Genomic DNA, 22626 nt, shown 5'->3' on the forward strand with positions numbered 1-22626 from the left:
AGAAAAGTATGGAGTCTATTGGGTCTCACTGCTTTGAACGAGTCTTCTTCGTTTTGGCATAAGAGCCTAAGGCAAGCGAATCCTTTGATACTTGCTGAACTAAGGTCTCATGAAGGACATGACGATGTTGGGTGTATTTCCCCCCTAAATTTGTGGACAAATTCCAAGTTATGACTCGAAAAGCATTTCATGTTCACAGGACCAAAGAGACACTGACATTGATTTCTTGAAACCGCATCAAAAGATCCCTTCATTTTGCCGCAATTTCAAAGTGCATATCGTGCATGTAAAAAGCATATCTAGATTGAATATACGTGTGTGTGTGTTGTCTATTGCCAGCCCTCCCCACCCAAATCACTCTAGATTTATGGGCATTGACATGTGCTGTGATCAGTCTAATTTTATCATATGGATCCATGTGACAAACAGTATGTGCATCGTATCAGGCAGATGCAGAGCCCAATACAACAACACTGTAAATATATTGGTGTTTAATGCTGCTTTTCCCGGTTCTTGACCGAAAATTCCCCTTCAGCTGCGTTAAAACACTGCTAGCTTTACTTTCCCGATAGTAGAGTGTTACGTTAGGGAGAAAAACACATGAATTATACATGCTTTGAGAGAAATGTGGGTAAACAGGGAAGTTTGTGCATGGGGGGAATCGATGGGAGGCAATATGGAGAGGAGAAGATGGAGGCACAGCGGGAAGGTGACATGGAAAAAAGAGAGAAGTAAGTGGAAAGTATAGTTTTCCCTCAGGCTTGAATAAAGGAAGTGCTTACATTGCATTGCTTACATAGCGTGGAGTGTGACGCGATCACACCGAGAGTCATTCCTAATATTTTGTCCCTCTCGTGTCACTATTGGACCTTATTGGCGTGCATCTGTACCTAATGAACTGTCCAGCGAGTGTAATGAACTGCCTTAATGTGGTGTTGGCTCCCCCTCCTCGAGTGTTGGCTTTGTATCAGCCCCCCAGCTGAACATGGCGCCAGATCAATGCCACACACACACACACACAAACACACATTGAGTGTATACACACACAGTTGGGCTTATTTACAGTTGAAACAGCAGGTGGCACAGATAACCACTTAATCCAGAGCCATTTGGATGACTGAATGTGACACCCAAAATGTGTCTTTTCTTCTTATCTGTGCTGCCAAAATGGAGTTTTTAGCAATTCATTTCAGGGCCTGACTCGACTGTAGACTTGTATGCCACTCACACCTACTGGAGTCTTTACACGAAGAAAGTAATTGGATTTGGGTGAATTGAAGCAGCAGAGTTTGTCCTGTAGGACTAAAGACACGGCTTCATCTAAGGAGAAAATCATTGGAATACTTGGGACAACAAAACTGTCTTAAGTAATGAAACAGTTACATTCATGACTACAATGTCACAAGGTTTGCTCTGTTTTTTCCCCAAGATGAGAGGATATAAGATGGTCCAAGGTGGTGTCCTCACTCAGGGCATAAGGCTAGCATCTTCTTGTCTAGCAGCAGGCTGCAGCGCCAGCCTTCCTTTCACTTCCCGGTGCTACGATTGGTGATGAAAGCCGCTTGGTGAAAGCAAGCTGCCTCTTGAGGCGGTCTTTGAAGGGCTTCCAGAGCCTCCTCTCTGTCGCTTCACGAAGCTCAATAAGGGGTGATAAAAACGTCTGCATTTATCCACACAGCTGCCGCTTTACAGCTTTGATGCCGGACAGATGTGCTTTGTCTTGCAGCTTCTCTTCGGAGAGTAAGAAATGTTGCATTCAGTTGCAGCTCATCCAGCCAAGCCAGTGGGCAACAACTTTCAAAACATGTTTTGGGAGAGTTGATCCGTGCTGGTGATGCTGTGCATGAGCATGCAGACTCACGTGTAAGGTGTTTATTCTCCTCCCACATCTGCACATCACTCATTCTGTAAGACCTTCCATTGGGACACATTCTAAACGGTTTATAATTAGCCCTAAGTGGGAAAATACAGACAATAGAGGAAGGAGAAATTGAAGGAATTGGTGAGCAATTGGGCTTTAGCTAAAGTAAAGCAAAGCGGGCGCGGCGATGGCTCGACTGGTCACCATAGCAACCCTTTATGGGACCGATCCCCAATGCAATTACAGTGGCTTTGATGCACAGTCTAAGGGCAGGGATGGTGATAAATAATGTCAAGAAAGAGTATACATGCATGAGGGACAGCGCAGGCATCCATTCTACTAATGGTGGCCGATGGGAATACGCATCGTTGGGAAATGAGGGGTGCCAGGGAAATGTTGGATCTACCGAATATCCAAAATGACAGTGAGCATTTCCTAAATACACTAATATCTCATTTCCCTCGGTTAATTGGTTCCAGACCCAAACGTGATTCATGAAAGTAGAAGTAGAATTTTTATAATTTTTAACATTAGAGCCCTCAAAACATAAAATAACACCCCTATAGTCACCTTTACTCCCATATTACCTCATAATGTAGACATAATACAAGTAATTTAATATGTGATAAAGTAAAGCTGCAGAATTTCCCCTTATATTCCGTCTAATGCAGAAGACAAAAAAAGTGCACATCATTAAGAATCGCTTCGCAAATACGGCAATCCAAAGTATTTGATTTTATGCTAAAGCAAGCACAATAACAGCACAAAAAATAGGACGTGCTCTCTTTATTTAAACTGGAAATGGTCGTGTGAAATACTCCACCCTCGCTGTCCATGTGGTGAGTCACTGCACTTGCATCCATGTGGAAAATGCTAGGACAGGAAGCAATGAGGATATTTTTCATTGCACATCCAGGGCACATTGATGACTTGTGTGGTCCTACTGAGTGTTTCTAATGTAGTATTTGCACTCCACTGCCTTGATACTGCAACAACTAGCTCCTCCCAAAGGGAATCGATTCACATTTCTATCTTCATGTCATCTTCTACTTCATCTCTCAAGCCACTGTCTTTCTAATTCTGCTCCATCTTCAGCTCATCCTTCGCTTCTCTTCCCCCTGGCTCTCATGTCATGCCTGCTTATTGTATTATTGTTTTATACAGTATCTCAAAGAAGCACAACTACCCTCCATTGCTGCACACTCCATCCTCATCATTCATCCGCCATTGCCTCCTGTTTACACCCACCATCTGTCTAATCACTCAATCTTTCTCTGCTGTTTCTTTCCCTTAGCTCTTTCTCTTACTCTATGTACCCCCTTTTGCCACTCTATTTGCGCCGCCGCCGAGTGTTATCCCGTCCTCCGCTTCTCCGTCTGTCTCTGTGTACCGGGGTTCTGTCTTCAGCCCATAGCTTGGTTGACAAATAGATTCTACCTCCAACGACACCACATCTCACATCTTTATTTAACCAGCTACTCTAAGGCTTTTACTTTGGGAGAGTGCAAGACAATATTTAATCCATAATCACACCTACATTTTAAAAACAGCTTGGTTATCACCGTCTTGGTTATCGTACGACTATCCACATGTTGGCGATTCAGAATGGTTAGTGGTTCTTTTAGAGTTAGGATAGACAGATTACATAACTTACGTAGTCTTCTCCTAAGAGTTGCAAAAAGCACAAGTACAATTAATCCTTCAATGCATGACAGCTTTAGAGTCATATTCTTCCCAAAATTGTGATTCGTAAGGAGGCACCCTGAGGGGTGTTCACCTTTAGTAGGTTCCACTGTACAGATTTGGTTGGCTCAGCTTTTCAAACCTGCCCTTTAGGAGGTGAATTATTTAGCATTTCCCCACAGTGAAAGCTTCCAGTGACACATTTGGCCCAGATTTATGTGGTAATTTCAATTAAACCCTCTTTGATTTGCATCAAACCGTGGAGCGTAGCGCTATCCGATTCCTAAAAAAAAAACGACCTTGCAACCTCGTGTGAGATTTCTTTCAACGCCGTTCCGTTGAGTCATTCTGTGGTGGTTTAGTTAAATGATCCGACACTGACCTTCATTTGGGTGCTTTTTTCTGTGTCGCTAATAGAGATGGGTTTGTTTTTTGACACTATTTGTGTTTTGCTAGTGCAACCCACACTGCATAGTAATTGTCATGTACATGCATAATTCAAAAGGAGTGGGAATCAAATAGTATATCACTCATTCTTGTTAAGACACCAACATTTAGGTTAATGTGCTTCATCATGATTGATGGTTTGCAGTGGTGGTCTTATTGGCCTGCAAACACGAGGGGGTCTCCAATTAAGCAGAACTTGGAGGTGCATAGGAGATTTTATGTGTCGTGGCTGTGAATTTCCATGCCATTATTGAGCCCGGTGTGTGTCTCCATGCATGTGTGTGTCTTTGGGGAGGGTGGATGGTGTCTCACTGTGACAAATCCTCAGATGAGGCAGCAGAAATCGGCAAAAGAAAGTGAGGAAGATGGATGGTAATGCATTCCAAGGGGAGCAAAAAAAATAAATAAAACGGGGGGGCTCTTTTGTAGCCTTGGCTGAGATATGACAGCACACACACACCGCTCACTCAGTGTGACACATGTGGCCTGAACAAGCAGGTGCTCCTTTGGCCACCGAGTGAAAAAGTATGAAAAATTGATGTGGCCTACTTAGAGCAGCTGAGCTGAGAAAGGGAGGGTGCTACGCTGGAATGATATTAGATTTTGGAATCAAGCAAAGCGTATCTTTTCCTCCTTTGTGCATTACATCACGCCAATTTGTATCTTCCTCCCTCTGTGTGTGTTGCTCTCGTAGGCTTTTTAACAATCCCTGCATGTTTTGGCCCTGCCGCGTCTGCAGCAAGTCCAAAATATGACCGCTTTTGAGCCCCTGTCCCCACACAGCTCTGATTATCCCATCTAGTTGCCCTCTTCACATTTAAACGCAACGGCTGGGAAAAGAACAGCAACGTCCCTGAAGGAGTCAGCACATAATGGAAACGACCGCATGTTAATCAACACTGCTGGAACTTCAAGCAGGGACACGTTGTGTCTCCTTTAGCACGTTCACTCCGAGAACCATCTTAACCACCAAACGAGGAGCTGACGACCACACTGGTTGTTGGATGGACATAAGTAGACACCTGGCCCTTGAAAATGAAAAAATATGGAGTTGCTATGGAATATTGGAGCGTGTGAGTAGAAATGTTTATCCTGAGAAGGACCTCGCTCTTCTTCCACAACCAACAAAGCATTTCTTTATGGTATGGGTGTCATGAGACCGGCCATGTTTGGTCTTGAGAAACCACTGAGAAAAAGGAAGCAGAAGTGGCGGTAGCAGAGAGGACACTGAGGTTCTCATTGGGAGTGACCGTGATGGATAGGATCAGGAACAAGTACATCAGAGGAGGCGTAGAGGAAGAGAAGGTTTATGTATGTAGTGACGGAGGACATGAGGGTAGGATTGGATGGAGGCGGTTGATTTGCTGTGGCGACCCCTGAAGGGAAAAGCCCAAAGATAAAGAAGAAGAGTCATGAGACGAGCCGATATAGAATTATTTGGTCTACTTCACCACAAAAGCTAATTTTGACATGAGGCAAAAGTTAAACAGATGGAGGTGTACCGTGCATGCAAGTCCACTTATGAGGATTTAGCCAGTCCCTAATGAAGGCCAACACACACACACACACCACTTCTCATGATAATTCTCCATTAGGTCACAACACAAAATAGAAAGACAAGCCTTTTCAAAATTTACTGAGGTGACAAAACACTCTGAGGAAACCGTTTAATCACCCCCACCCTTTTTTTTTCCTCTTCTCCTGTCCTCTTCCTGACTGCCCATTTAAGGATTTAAAAGAGCTTCTGCAAGGCATGGAGGAAATAATCCACTGTTTCCGTAATCCTGCGTGGATGGATGCACTCTAGCCATCAGCGCACATTTGCACCCATATGCATATTCAAATGCAGTCACACACACACGGTGCAGGGTTTCCCAGAAATGGTGTCTGCCATTATAGGATAGATATCTTTTGAAATAAGAAAAAGAATAGGAGGCATGCACAGCCACAAAACAGTGTTTGTCAATCAAAACTTTTTTCAACCTTGCAAAAAACTCCCATCCGAATTAAAGTGGAGGATGAGCTGTGAGGCATTGAATGGAATATTCTGTTACCGCCTGTTAACCAGCGGAGCTTCATGACCAATACTTATAGCCCGATGTGTTTTTAAAAAGGGAGTCCTGAGTGGCTTAAAAGGTAAAAAAAAAAAAACAAAAAACTGAAGGTATTGAAAGATGCTTTGCAGGATAGAAGGTTAACTTTGAAGCAGGCAGGAGCCAATCTGGCACCTTTTCCTCTCCTTGTTCCTGTCTGATTCCTGCCGTTACAGTCATGTGTCAACAGTTACACTTCAAGCTGCATGTGCAAAGTTGAAGTGAGAGAAGGTGTGTTAGGAAATCTTGGTGTAAGAACATGATGTGCATTTTGAGGAGGTGTGGGGGTAATTTCTCATGTTGAGTTGCAATTCGGAAACAAAGTGTTGCAGTTCGTGCACACCAAAAGGTAAGCACACTGCACTAGGAGGATGGAAAGTGAGAAATAAGGTAGAAACAAAAGAAAACAGCAACAAAACATACATCCATCAAGGGATGGCGTTCGGTCCATCATAAGAAAAAAATTATGTGAGAACTTAGCAGAGGGCTCCTTTTTTTGGTATATATCTTCAAGGTTCTCACGGGTATATGTTGGCAGCTTTTTAATGACGAAAACTGCACTGTCGAGTGAATAACAGATGATCCCATAAGACACTGAACCACAGCCAACTTAAATATTAACCCTGGATCAGAAATTCGATCAATAATTCTAACATTTTGAAGAATATTTGATGGAGGACCAACAGTACCAAAAAAGTATCAGTGTTTGTATGTGAGTTACATCGTCATCTTACAACAGATATAATTTCAAATCAATAGATAGGGTATCAAAATTACAATCTATACAACCCATTCCTGTTTTCTTTGTACAAGACAAGCAGCTGTTTGTATAGATTATTTTGCAAGATACCACTCAACATTCTTACTATAATGGACTTTGGATGGCCATTTCTTAACCATTCATTCATTCATTCATTCACTCTGTTACATCAAACAAAGCTTGACAAGTTCAAGAGTTTGTGTCTAGATCAAATCCAAATCCAGACGTGTCCAGATTGTATTCTCACATTACACAGCAGGATTATTTTGGTATTCACTAGTTGAACCAGAAAAGGTGTTCAGTATTCAGGCGTAGTTTCTGTGTTTTTGTGTGTATGATCATTGGTGTGCAGGCACAAAAAGGCCAGGAAGGCTCCCTAAAGGAAAGACCTCATTTCGAGGCCTTGCCTGTCGATATTACAGCTACAAATCAGGGCTCCCCACTGCTGAGAGGAGCAAATAGCATGCACTCTCTCCCTCTCTCTCTCACACACACACACACACACACACACTTTACTGGACAAGGGAATTATGACCAATCTGCCTGATACAGCTCCCCTGCCACTTTAAGCTACAAGAGAGTCGTTGCAATGCTCTCACACATATTGAGCATGTGCAGGATATGCTAATGCATGGGCATGCTTATGTCCTGATACACATACAGGTTTGGGATTTACAGCCTTGCACCTGTGTGGACTAAATCAGCCTATTTGCTCAGCTGGAAAAAAAAAAGATTTGCACAACCTCAGAAAGTACATTGCTATTAAATGCACACACTATGCTGTCATTAACTTTATATATTGGGTGGGCACTCACAGCCAAAAGCACAAAAAACAGCGATTACATATGGCTTGGTCACACAAATACACAAAGCAACGATTGACAGAGCAGGTAAGATGAAGGAGACCTGCTTCCTGTCTGCCTCCTTTATGCCAGCTCCACCTGATTGTCAATCACCCACACCTGGGGTGCACCTTGCAGGTGTGGCACCAATCTGGGGTGAAAAAACAGTCACACACACAAACAGCCCCATCAACTACAGGATGTAACACTGGTCAATAAACTGAAAGTAGTTTAGGTAAAAAATCACAAAAAATGTGAAAAAAAAATCCCTTCATCCTGTTTAAATATTTTCCGGTTTCTGGCAAGAAATTGAGTGATATCAATAGTCAATAAAAGAGATGACTGAGGCGTACATTGAAGGTAAAGGTAAAAATCCAACTGGAATTTCAAACCTTGTTATAGCCAATTTTCAAACACTGTTTCAAAAACATGAGATTGTTACTGTAAACAGTAAAAAGTTCAAGGTAGCTTGGGTCAACAACCAAATCGGAACCTCATTCTTGTCACTCGTACTACTCACAATTTTTAACCAACTTCCGACTTTCGGGTGCTATAATCCTTAATCTGGTCAAGAAACCAGAAATCCATTTTCAACGAGGTCAAACACAAGCAGCTCTCTCACAGACCATCATTCTTCAGACTATCCAAACAACAACACGATCTGTTTTTCATGATAGTAGAAACAAACTAAAGTAACCCAATGTGTACAGAATCCTTGTCACCAATCTTCTTTTTAGGTTTTAGGTTTTTATTGCTCATCTCAAAGGACTCAAGCTAGGTTGCACCGTCGCAAGATCATTGTTATCACCATCCATCTGTTATATAGCCGCTATACCTCTGGTGGCATTGGGAAGAAACAAAGAAATGTGTGATGGGTGTTTGTGGACAGTGACGGAGAGAGATCCACAATGTCTCTTTACACCTGTGGTGTTAATGTGACTGGATGGCGGGGGTGTGTCAGACAGACTAACGTCACACTTGCGTCTATCAGATGTGCATCCCACAAGGTTGTTAAGATGGCAAGCAAGATCAAAAAACAAACATACGGTATTACTATATACTATATACTATATACGCACATCTGGGAATGAAAGTAATACCTGATTTTTCTCAGCCTCTACTGCCTTGGCCCCTTTAATTTTTCCGCCTCTACATACATGCACATGGAGACACTGTGGTTTTCTGAGTTTGAATTGTTATGCCTGGCTAGCAGTGTTTTGCTTATTGCCACTTCCCACAGTTTAATAAAAACATCTTTTTAAAACAGAATAATTCATCCGCTGTTTGTTGACAGAAGCCTGTGATACCATCATCGGCGCGTGTGCATTACTTTTTAATGAATACGTTATTACCGCGTCACTATTCAGAGACGTGCGGTGTGCGTTTGATGGATTTAAAAGACAGTTGCGCGACTCAAAAGGAAGAGAGGTGGCGCTGCCGACCCTGGTGGAGCTCCCCTCTCTCGAGGGTCAAATCTGAACTTTGCCTGCCTCCTGCTCCAGGCAGGCTTTGATCCGTCGAGATGGAGCTGGACTTTGGTCTTCTTAGAATTGATTTGGCTAAGTAGCCATTTGTTTTCATTAGCTAATGAATAGACCGGGTTAAATTGAATGGATATAGTGCTGTGCACTGATTGGATGGTCACATTTAGAAAGTGTGAACCGTGTTGCAGTAAAGTAAAGGACATGTGATGGAAGAAGCTGGAGAAGATAAAGATGAACGTCAGACAGATGGTCTCAGCTATTTTTGCTCCAGGCTCTCCTCTCCTCACAGAAAACACAGTAAGGATGACAAGGGATGCAGCACAGGAGTCACATCTGCATTAGTCCCAGGATATCAAATGTTTTGTAGCATATTGTCAGATATGGTGAGGTAATTTGGGGAGGAAAGACCCAGCAAAGAGCGCAAAGAGGTCTCAGTGGTTCAGGATGCATTGATTTTTTTTTTCCCAGGTGCCCTGAAATACAGTATGTGGACACTCCATGTTTGGAGTCCGATGCTGGAGTCAATGGCCACATGTTTTGCTCCTCAATAGAAGAGTTAGTTTGGGGAAAGAAAGCCCTAGCAAAGAGACCTCAGGGTTTATGAAGTAAACGTGTCCTTCTGTTAGATCTATTGCGAATTATTGTAACCCTCCGATAGGAGGTTATCCAATGTTTGACGTAGTTGGTGCTCCCCAAGAAGAAGAAATTGGTAGTAGAAGGAAAGGCCTAGCAAAGGACTTCAGTGGCTCATGTACATCTGTCCTTGGTGTTTTGCAATTGCAGAGATTTGAATTTGTTCGATTTCCAGATGACCTGGAAAGAAATTCTCTGAATGCACCACACACTGACACCAGACCAAACTGCACACCGACACCATAGCATCCAAAATGAATTGTACTCATTTCCAACCTTGCGGGAAACCAAGAGGGTTGTGATCACTGCAAACTGTTCGATAAATCATACAAGTTTTTATGCGTCTCCACCGTCAATGAAGCACATTTTAGAAAACAACTCAAACAGAAACATCACCAACCTGCAAATGTGGAGTAGCCGTAAGCACATTTGATTGAGAGCCCATTTCCCCTCTGGTACTTCGCTTTGGAGCCACACACCGATACACTGCCAGGTTAAATGGCTAGTGACTGATAGATGAGCGCAAGGCTTTGTAGAGTTGCCATCTGCTCCAACTTGAGAGAAAGAAAGAGTGGATGACTCCAGTTAGGTTCAGCAAGCTTGGAGTCCGGAATACAGCTGACAGAGAGGAGACTTTATGAACAGGAGTACCTCATGACTTCCATCAGATGATCTTCATTCCAAGTATGCAAATGTCCAGCTTAGGTTGAAATAAATCAGTTTTGTCCTTTATAGGAACACATTTTCTATCATGCTCTGTGTCGCTGCCATGCGCCACTTTAACTGCTACCAAAATCGTCGATTGGACTCTAACCGTAGCCACTCCAAACACATTTGAAAGCTTAGTTTCTCCACTTTTACCTCACTTGTACTTCTGGCTGAGAAGAATGACAGGTTGTTTTCGCTCTAGCTCCTGCTTTATCCGCCTGACGGATTGATGAAGGGAAAAGTGCATGCTGGGATTTTGTACGACGAGATGGGAAATCGCTGTTTTTATCCCGTTGGTTCTGCCACCGACACGTCTAATTCACAAAAAGACACGTTTGAGTATGTGATGCAATCTGCATCTCCTCCCCTCACTCACCCTCTCGTCACTCCTTGTGCAGACGGCCAGAAGGTTAACAGACGAGTGTCATGCAGCAGATAGCTTTGCCCTTTACAACAAAGAATCCGCTCCAATTAAAGACTATGAGTATGGCAATGGACCTAAGTGTGTGTGTGTGTGTGTGTGTGCCTGTCGCTCTCTCACACACACACGGCCTGAAAATGTCAGCCATTCATCTTGCATGGATACATTTATTCAAATATTTGCCCACATTACCACTCCCCGCTCCTCCTCGTTCTCTCTGCTTGCAACTATTTATTTTGACATCCCGAGCGCTTCACGGTGCAGAGTTCAGTTAGCTTTAAAACAAAAGCCATCACAGGCGCTTTGTATTGTTTCCCAAACACAAAGAGGAACATTTCACAATGGGGAATTTATTTCTTGTTACTGTTGGTGGACCAGCATTGTCATACTGGTTGTTATTAATGATATTTTTCATGTAGTGAGCATCTCTACTTCACATCATTTAGCTCTTAATGAGTGTTGTGAGGAGTACCGAGTGTTGTGGCCAGCGAGAGCATAAGCTGCACATGCTGAGAAATAAATTAAATCCTAGTTCTATATCTTCTGTCTATATCTTCCAGATCCCAAAGACCTTGAAGTGTGTCTGGAAAGCCTGGCTTGCTGGATTATAGTCTACTATTATATGGTGTTCGGGAGCATCCGTACAAATCCACACTATCATTGTAAAGCTGCTTCAAAGATGCCTTTTAGGGTGAACACATACAGTAGATGATTATCTACTATACTCTTATAATGTGAGCTACACTTAGCATAGTAAATCATGGTGTGCAGAACCTTGAACAGCTCCCATTATATGAATTAATAATGTTACACGAGGAGATGCTATCCGGGCTGCTGCAGCTCTGAACCCATGACCTCATGCTTCATAATGAGCCATCATGGTCTTATATTCGGCATTCTGTGTGGAGATACGGCGCTTGCCATGTGACATGGTACAACACATAAAGATGTGCGTGCTCCGTGGTGATGTTCTCATGCAAAATGCATGCCACTAAAGTGCTGTCACTGGACAGGAAAGTGAGTATAGCAAAAACACTGTAATGTTATGCAAGGACTGTGCTGTCATTTCAGTCAACTATTCCAAAGTTGTTTGGCCAGCAAAACAGAAATCCATGAATTTAAAAGAAGCAGCACACACAGGGTACAGACGGAGATCAAGTCTGACAGCTTGTTTTTTCTATTTTGGCCAAGCATTGTTTTGTTTTTTAGGATGATTCAACCCCCCCATTCTTGTTAAATGTGCATGTGAAGCCTCTGCTGACTAACATGAAAGTCTATGCCTTCACAGACACTGCAAGGATTGAAACGCGGCATGTCATCGTCATAGAGAAATGACCGCTCCCTGTTGATGCTTTGTTTCCTGTGGAGTTCCTGACAGTGTGTGCATGTTCTCGCTGGCTTTAATGAGCAGACCTAGAGATTAACACAAGCAGATAATGACAGCGGAGCAGGTAGCGATATACAATGTAAGTGCTGAATTTGTTAAATTTTTCAGCAACCTGCTGTTGGCAATTTTATACAGTGTAACCTTGGTTGAAAATATTTTCTAGTTTTTAAGTTTTGCTTCAGTTACCGTACATTTCCATGAGCGCCTTGTTGTGTTAATAATATACCGCACAAGTCCAATTATGTTCTATCACTGGACGTCAGTTCTGTCCGCAGTTGACTCTGTAGTTCTTTGCTAACTAATATAGCTATGTCACAAGTTTGATCACGGCTGAAAAAATAACCCACAATGGAGCCAAAGAAAAAAATTTACTGGGTTAGAGTACTTTTTGGTTGGAGTCGGACCTTAACCAAGGTTCCACTGTTGTCAACAAGACAAGACCTACACTTCACCCAACATAACCATGCACAAACTGTGTGTGTATTGAGTGTTCATACAGCGAGCAGAGGAAGTGTGACCAATCACTGGGCTCGTCCTGAGGCGTGCCAGGAGGAGTGAGGGGGCGTGGATTGAATTACACAGACTGTTTCGGTGTAAGGCAGGAAACCATGGAAAGAAGAGGTGCAGAATCTGGAAGCTCTAGAAAGCTTTCTGTGTGGGTTATTGTGTGTAACTGCTCTACAGGAGTCCAGAATGCAACACTAAAGCCTGAAAATGAGCATAATAGATCTTTAACCAGTCATGATTTATTTTAATGACTTAACTCCCTTTAGTCATCATTAGAGTCGTTAAAACTCTACCTGATATGGGAAAATATTCAATACTGTTGCTGTGGCATCCAATGGCGTAACAACACACACTGACCACATCATTGTGTCCTCTTTTTGTAATATAATATTTGAAGCTACAATGTCATTGTCCTCTAGCTGCCATATTGCCCCCCCAACACACACACGTTGATTCCAGTGACAGTGTGCAAATAGCCTGTCTTAATGGGGAGATTCCTATTTGGCGAAGAATGCCTTTCCTTTTCATTGCAAGCGGAAGTCTGAACGCACCGAGATGGATTCCTTTCGATCAGAGCCTGCACCGTAACAGCGGGAGCTTCACAGACCAAAATTCTCCACTAATCCCTGTATTGCTGGAGGGCTACAAGCAAAAGGGAGAGATGGCATAGCACAGTGGCGCCACGACTCAGGAGGAGGGAAAATTACTTTCTCTTTTTCTTGTTTCTGATTTTTTTTTGTCAGTTATGTAAAACGTATGTAAAACGTGTGTCTCCTTAATTAAAGACTCACTGTAAAATCACATCCATGTGGACATTTTTAGTGCATGTTGCTAGAAAACAATTATACTGTGCTACAATTTCCATGTTGCACACATTGCATGACATTTACATCCTTGATAATCACTCAAGTGTTCCCATTGTACCTGATATATGGGTGTTTCAGCCAGAGGCAGTTTAATAAGCCAGGGAAGGGAAAAAGAGACGCACAAAAAGACATGAAATAAATGTCTGTCGTAGGTTTGTGCGGGGGTCATCAGTAGAGTCGGCGTCGTCACACAGAATAACATAATCACCTCTCTCTAATGATGCGGTTGCTCATCGCCGGGAGCGACCACAGCCCACAGCGGCCTAATGCTAACAATCACCACAGGCGTGCACACACATCACAGACTTACATGACGGCATTTAGCCAATTAATGAGAGGGACAGACAAGGAAAAAGTTAGACGCATTCCTCATTGTCTAAACTCTCAGATGCTCCTGCTTTGTCTCCTAATTAGCGTCCAGCCATCGCTCACCTTCATGTTTTTCCTGCCCCTTGTAGGTACTTTTTAACATTTACACAGGCAGCTTTTTGTCTTGGTAATTGGTGTTTGGGAAATGGGGATTAAAACACAGCTGGGTTTTATCAAAGTGTTAAAATCTGGGAGAAAAATCGTTCTCCTTCTGTTTGCTGGACCGAACATTAATCCAGATTATGTGGAGGTTGGCCTAACAACAGCGCCCGGAGCCATTAATAAAAAGTTTGTTATTAACTCCTTCAATACCAGGCATTTTTTCAAAAGTGTCCCTTGTGGTACCGGACATTTTTGATGATTTTGACAGTTTTTTTAAGGTACACAGCGTCCTAGGGCTATCTAGATATGGTATAGACTCTCATTTTTCATCAGAAAAAAAAAATTGTTTTTTTCTACCTTGTTCCTTTTACACTTCCTGGTTGTTGCAGAGCATGGATCTCAATACATGCCAAGTATACTGTTTTTTTTGGCTTAAAACTGCATCATACATGATCTCTTTCATTGTGGAGTTGCATCATCACCCTACAAAAAAGGTAAAAGAAACCAAAAACCCAAGTTACTGTTCCACCCGTACTAGCAAAAGATAAACGGCCCATCAGGTAGCATCCTTTCATCCTTCCCTTCTTTTCTGTACGTCTTTGCATGTGTCCTTGAAGAGCAAATGACCACAAAGGATGGTTTGTGCTTCGATCAGTTTTCAGCGAAAACCCACACATTCTGTTAATATTTGCATATTAGCTGGTGCACCCCCCATTGTGAGCCGGTTGTCACGGTGAACCGGGAAAGGGATGTAAGAGATCAATTAAAGCGAGATATATTGAACACCATCGGAGTAAGATGAGAGAGAGTCTTTGGTGGGGGGGATAAAAAAGCTTGAAATCAACTGGCTTGTTCCCTGGAAATAGTCAACGAAGGAACTTCCAAATAAGCTAAAAAGCCCCATGAATATGTCCTGTGCATCTTAGTGATGCAAATGAGCCAACCATAAAGTCTCATTTGTTGTCTTTTAAACCAATACCCATTGAAAAGTCTTAAAACTGGATTTTAAATGTAAATGCGCTTAGTGACATTTAATTTTGCAGGTGCAAACACAGTCAAGGCGCTAAAGTAACAGTAACCAGCTACTGTGAGAACTGTTTTTTTTCCCAAAAGAAATTCATTTATATTTTTAGCATGCAGCAAAGTTTGCACAGGCACTGCACATGCAACTCTGAATAGTAACGTAAGCACTGACGCTAGCAGTATTATATGAATGACTCAAGATGCTTTTGTGCACAAAGTGCTCATTTGAATAGTGATTCCCCCCCGAATCAGCATTTTTATGAATGCATAAAACACATCACACATACTGTATATACGATATACCACACCTGTGAAGTAGATGGGTTATCTCAGCAATGGATTTAGACAGATTTATGAACAATATTTGTTGTGTATGGTAATCCCTCATTTATTTTAATTGGTACATTGATACAACTTTCCACAAAGTAGGATTCGAGCCTTTTAAATATGGTTTTCAACATTATTAGAACAGTATAGACATGAAATAGCACCCCTGGAGTCATTTTTATACTTGTATTACTCAATGTAGTTGGCATAATAAGAGAAAATAAGCCATTTATGGCATAAATAAGACTCATGCTTGTGGGTGAATAAACATTACTGACACCTAGTGCCCAGTGTAGAATACTACACAGTGTCTGAATGCGTCTCATAAATGCCTTTTATTTGTATTTTAGTTAATAGCGCCATTTTTATGCTTGACAATAATACATTTAGGGAAACAAATTTGCTTAAATAGGCACAAAACTGCATGCTTAATTCATTAATATATTTTTGAAAAACTGAGCTAGAGTGAAGCAGCGAAATTCGAACCGCAAAATGACGAGGGATGACTGTACTTCATTTGACCCAAAAAATGCCACACTTTCTCCCCCAAGTAAACGTGTAAGGAGTCTTGAAGTGGCCTTTTATTGTGGCCAGTCTACGGAAAAACCTTGTTAGATTAACACAAATGGAACACACAACGCAAATGCACCACACGAACTATGCAAGTAACATAACATCACGCTTGCGCACTAACATACACACAAACCCGCAAGACATGCTGGGTAATCTTGTGGTAAGTACTCTTCCCTACACGCTACATAATGGCAAACAGTTTAGTTTAGTTCATAGTATCTGGAATCATTCCATTATCTGGATCAGTCTTTGATATTTTAGTAGAACCTGTTGGAAACTTGTCCTGTATTTTTTTTAAGTGCTCTGACTGAAAATCTCACAGTGTTAAAGAATCCAGGATACAGACAGTGATCTGGAGAACCTCCTCTCCTCCGCATCCCCCCAAAAATGTAATCAGTTAAATCCAATCAGAACACAAACAAACAAATAAACACCGGCAAAACCATAACCTCCGTTTCGCGCTCTACGAAGGTGATGAATGGTACAGTTGCAAATGGTGCATTGACCTTGCATGACATGGTTTTGAATGACGTCTCAGACCCTCGCTGTAACCCTGGTGTCACATTACCAATAGTCTGCCTCTAATGGACATCCTCTTCATTACCTTCAGACAATCTCTCTGAAATGACCTCATTGTTTGAATCTACACACGCACACACACACAATGGGGCAAAATAGCATGCATCATTCAGTTTTGTAATCAGTGCTCAGCCAGTATGTTTGTCTAATGATCCGTAATACATTAGCAAGCAAGGGATTGAGTTTCTGGGGGGGTGAAAGGACCTACACATTAAATTGCATTCAGAGGATCACACAAGCACGGAGTTTGGAGGTTTTCAACACCCACATGTGCACAAATCTTTCAAAGGTCGCACCGCGAGTAGTGCAAGCACTAATTATATACGCACACTGAGGGGGCATCACTGGGACTTCTGGATGTACCAGCGGCAGAATGAATTAATCATCAGTTTAGTAGTTCTTCAAGTCACCCGCTCGTTAATAGCGACTAACATGAGGCAACATTTTACGTGTTATAAACTTGTTTTGTCATGTTATGACCTGAATGCGTCGGAACAACATCAATACACGGCCCAAGCATGGACAGGGCTGGAGATTTATGTGCAATGAATGAAAGATGATGGGGTAAATGAGGCGGCACGTTATCCTTGCATGGCAATTTGTGTCCATACATTCTGCCATAAAATAATATTGCATGTCATGAATTGCAACCGAGATTAATTACTGTTGTATACAGTGGAACCCCTAAGTGGAACACAATGCGTTCCTGGTTCCTGAATAATCTGTTTATTGTCTTTTAGCCCTTAGAACAAATGATGACCAACAGTCAGCTTCAATAACTACTACGATCAAGTAAGAGAGGTTCGTCTCAATTAGGACAGGTGCACATTTTGATGTGGCACAAACATCCGTGAGTAAAGTGCAAAGTATGAACGTCATCACTGAGCGGCAGAAAACAGATACCAAACAATATTGTCGGATATCCTTAACACAGAAAGCAAAAGAAAAAGCCAAACACTCAAGTAGATGTTGAACTGACATTTCATGACGTATACTAAGATTTTGCATATCGTTTTGTGAGAGTTTCCAAATATAACTACTTAAGCAGCATGTGACTTGCTGTGGTTCTTTCCACTGAACGCCAGTGTGCACAGATCATGTAAATATCATGCTGTCCTATAACTCATTCCATTTCACTCTAAAGTCATGCATATGATAATTGGTAGTGACAATAACTGTTCTTAAAACAGTAAAAAATGTAAATGGCATAGAGATGTTAGCTTGGTTGCTCTTATGCAACGCTAAAGAGACATGACCGTGAAGAAAAGTACAGCTGCATGTCTTCTTACAGATGTGCATCCTTGTGATGCAAGAGGGAAAAGGCTCTTGTCACTTCTTTTAGCTTCCACTCAGAAGCTTCTCTCTTTGGTTTACCTTTCTCTCAGTCACCCTTTGCCCTCTCTTCGGCATGTCCATCTATGACTTATGCATGCAGTTGTGTGCCACTACCACCTCGCTCTAATGTGCAGTGTGTGTGCAGGCATGCCTTTAGCTGGTACATCCACTTGATTTGTGTACAGCCAGAACCCATTAGGACGAGAGATGGGGCTGGGTTTTTTTTTTTTTTTTTTTGCATCCTGCCGCCTGCGTATGTGTGTGTGTCCAGCTGCTCATGCGGAGAAACAGATTTGAAGCAGGTCATGCGAAGGCCAGCAGTTTGAATATCACACACTGAATGCAATTTGTGTATTTATTTTTGCTAAACCAACACAACAAACGGGAGCTCCCATGGTGATAAATCTTCAATGATAGTAAGATGAGACACTCATTGTAGGTCAAGATGCCACTTCCATCCTCCTTCTGTTACCGCCGGCTTGCACCAGAAAGAGGCTTAGCAAAATTAATTAAGGTGTCTATGTAAAGTAGGTGACGCTAGTGGCTTAATGATGCGGCGCTTTGGAACGCTCACTTCCTGAATGGAGGTTTAGCATCACAATGCTTCCCATTTACACAGCTGGGGGGTTATTTGTTTGTTTCCTGCATGCCCAATGGTAGATATGCACATGCTGGACACTTTATTGGGTACACCTGCATTTAATGAGATATACTTATTGAACAATACAATGTATTCAATATTGGCGTTTGCAGTTATGCAAAACTATATTAAAGTGCATAAAGCATGCACTTAGTGCCGTGGAAATCAATCACTGATGCAGCTCCAAACAGCTTGACTATTTAACGGCACCTCTATGGCCGCTCTGGCAAGCGGTTCTCGAGGAGCTGTCACGACATGCACTGTAGGTCTTTGTGTGCTTATCACACAAAATTATTTGACATAATCCCAACGTGGAAAAGTCAACTAAATGCAAATGTTGTTTGAGCTCTTGAATGTTATAACAGCATGCAGAGTTCATATTTGGGTGACTGTCATCTCTTATATGTGACGCTTGACCAGGATTAATAATATTTACTCAATTTAATTGAAGACTACAATGACTCTGATTCCAAGATGGAGAATCCCAACTGTAACGTCCTCCCATTGGGATGCAGAAGTGAAAAAAAGGCTTCATCCCTCTGGTCTTTGAATGTAATAAACTGAAGAAACTCACATTATATAACAAGAAAAAGAACTTCGACTCTCTAGAAGGACATGTAGGGATTAAATTCACATTTGAGAGTGACTTGACTTTGGGGAATATTTGGAAAATCTTCAGTTCAAAGACATGACTGATGTGCATACAGGCTGCGAGTGAAGATACCCTAGCTCATGTCATAATACCACATTAATACGATTAAAACTCTTCTGAAATGGTTTTGATTGAATCTGGTGTCTTTAGGGAGCAGTCATAAGGGTGCAATCACTTTCTTTTTTTACATATTTCCTAAAATGCACTCAAGAGTTGACAAGAAACCAACGCTACCGATAGCTACAGAGGTCCTCTGCTGGCCTGGTATGAACTGGACTTACTGTTCATCCCTATGGGGGATGCTGGGTGCATGTCTGGCCCTAATTAATGCCCCTTACTGCAGTCTCTTGTTGGAGCAGGAGATAGAGAGGGAGTCAGTCGAGAAGGAGAGCATTAAATATTGATTGTATTTGTATAAATACCCGCAGCTTAAAGCCCCGCATGACCCTTTCTTGCTCGCTTTGCATTGTTCTGGCTGAAAGAGGCAGAAAAGATTGTGCAGATCTCCCGCAATGCGACATTATTATTGCCTTCCTAAGGCCAGAAGGTGTTCACATTTGTACCAATTATTGCCCCATTAGCTCACAACACAACAGCAATGATGTTTTTCGACGAGTCAGTCATGTGTACAATCGGTTGGATCAAGCACCGAAAGGGGTGAAGTATTCTCCATTTAGTGTTACTCTATCGTACTTGGGCGTAGATGGCCCACAGACAGAAGAATAGAGAAGATAATTACCTTCCCCCCCTCTCTGTATCTCGCTTGCTACACTTTTCTTCATCTTGGCTGCAGTCCAGTTTACTCCATCAGTCACTGGAGCAGAGACAGTTCTGGCCTTGGTGGCAGTGTGAGTTGGCCCTGATGAACTCCAGTCACCATGTATAAGATGAACTCTGCATAAGACACAATGTTTTCAACTTAGCTTGCAAAGAAGGATTATTTATCAGCATTGTTGTTTTCAGTGTGCTGCATCATACTGATAGCTCTTTCTCACACTTTACCCCCCCTCGTGTAACCAAATATGCCAACCAAAACAACTCACAACAGGTCAACCTCACTGCACACCATCTACACACGAATAGAACAATGGCAGTAAGCAAACGTACCTAATGACACATCCACCAAGTGTGTGAACAGTTCTTTGCTTCTACCCTGGGTTTGATTTATGTTGTGCACCTTCTCTTCTGCACAAAAATGCCTTTGTTATGTAAATGAAAAGTCCTGCTAGGGCAGGAACTGTCATCCAAAACAGGAATCCCACACCATTAATTTATGCAATGAGTACACCTGAGCTACATACAGTATTGTCATGGAAATGTCATGTTATCACTGAGGCTATAGAAAAGTGAAATCATTTCCCCGGGCTTTGTGCACAGTATGATACTATGTTTGCGTACTGTAGAGCAGCATAAATGTCTGCACGTGAATGCATGTGTATGATATGTGTGTGAGATGACATGTGTAGTGTATGAGGGAGCTGATCAGTGTCCATGCAGAGGGCTTTGTCACAGCTGACCTATATTAGATGAAAGCAGCTGGATCAGTGGCCTGCAGGGACAGCAAAAGAGTTGTGTTCTAATTATCTCTGCAGCGAGCTTGCGACACATCACTCACACACACTCTCACATGACTACACGCGCACACACACACACACACACACACACACTCCGGCAAATCAATCGGCGGGAGCAGCTGCCGTTCTCCGCTGAACAGATCCTTCAGCATTGATAAACCTGCAGCCCCTTCGTGCCACACAATGTGTATCAAACCCATTCCATATCACAGTTGACACTTTGACACAACTTCCCCTGCGCACAACCGCCAGGCGATTACTGTAATTCCGGGAATTTGCAGGAGTGCGTCAAGTCATCTTTTCAGACCAGCTATAGTGTGTGTATATGGGCCCCTGTTTCCATGGAGACCCAAACCCTCACTTGCAAAGGGTGTGTGTCAGCCATAACTAGTCGCAGAGAGAGGGACAAAAGCAGAGGGAGTTCATGCTTCCTGCTTATACTAACTATTACACTATTGCATCAGGGGTTTATTTGTGATGTAACATCATACGTTTTACTACACTAAGATGGTAACACACTCAATTAGCCCCTCCCCTATACCCTTTATTTCCATCACTAATGTTTGCCCCTCACCCTCTTGATTCATCATTTGCTATGATTACCCTCCTTTTTACGACTCCTGGGGAGGGGAGCTGCAGCCACACAGTCAAAAGGGGGGTTTCTACTTCAGTACATTTTCAGACATCACCAGGGACCCATTTACAGGTCAGACTACACGGGTAGAGCTGCATTTACTGTTACAGACAGCAGGAGATGCACTGTAGACACCAATCAGCTTATGTGCAGCTTCACTGATCTGTCTTTTTTTTTCCTTTACAGACTGAGCAAAATATAAAAAGCTGGCTGTTTCCACCCAAAAAGACATGGAGCACCATTTCCTGATGAGCCTGTGGTAAGTAGCCTATATGCACGTGCACACAGGCGCTTAAGTGTCATTCTCGCAGCTAGTCATCACCTCGCACATATAAATCCCCACTTCTGCCTTGCATGTCCTTGATATTCATCCCCTGGAGAAGCGTGCAAGTGAGCCCGCTGGGACCTCTCAAGGATTAGCCTGCAGTCAGTGAAGTAGCTCGAAGAAAGTGCATGCCACTCACTTCCTTCAGCCTTTAGTATCTTAGGTGTGAAGCAGCTCTGTTGTCCATTCTATTTTCAAGGTAATATGAAACGGTGCACAAGATTGCTCAAGTCATAGCAACCATACCAAGTCAGAGGTCAAGGTTGACACAATGTTGACTTCACTCCGTGGACACCAGAGTCGCTGCGGTTGATGGAGATGGAAGAAAAGCATGTCAGACAAGTTGAAGCTGGCACGGGAGTAAATTGAAAAATAGCAGGCGGGGCCGACTGGCCTGAGGTTGTACTTCTATTCTTAGCCATACGTCTCCTCCTTTTTTCCTCACGGTACCCCCCCCCCCCCCCCCTCCCTTCAGGTTACAAAAGCCGTTTGTGACATTAAAGCGCGACAATCTGGAGTCTGGAAGCCACTCATGTGTTTTTTTCATTCATTTAGGGTTCACTTACAGGACAACAACACAGTATACAACAACATCAAGTAGCAACATACGCACAATATTCTGTCAAAACGCACTTACAAAGATGACTGAGACAGCTGCAATGTACATGCCATGCCAGTAGAGGGTGCTCACATTGTAAAGAAACACTACACTGAAGTATTGAAGATAAGAAAGCACCTTCAATACCCTTCATCAGCTTATACTGTTAATGCCCCAATTAACAACTCTATGCAATTAACCGC

General features: G+C 42.5%; 1 protein-coding gene across 1 annotated transcript in view; it reads left to right on the top strand.

The window, feature by feature from the left end:
- Nucleotides 1–22626, top strand: part of dlgap3 (discs, large (Drosophila) homolog-associated protein 3) — a 68991-nt gene that overhangs the window by 9515 nt on the left and 36850 nt on the right. Inside the window, exon 2 of the mRNA XM_058046308.2 lies at nt 21687–21759. The gene's annotated coding sequence lies outside the window, so the exon portion shown is untranslated. The remainder of the gene's footprint in view (nt 1–21686; nt 21760–22626) is intronic.

This window comes from Doryrhamphus excisus, linkage group LG7 (genome assembly GCF_037039965.1).
Source record: "Doryrhamphus excisus strain RoL-2023G ecotype Guam linkage group LG7, RoL_Dexc_Guam_v1.1, whole genome shotgun sequence".
NCBI lineage: Eukaryota > Metazoa > Chordata > Actinopteri > Syngnathiformes > Syngnathidae > Doryrhamphus > Doryrhamphus excisus.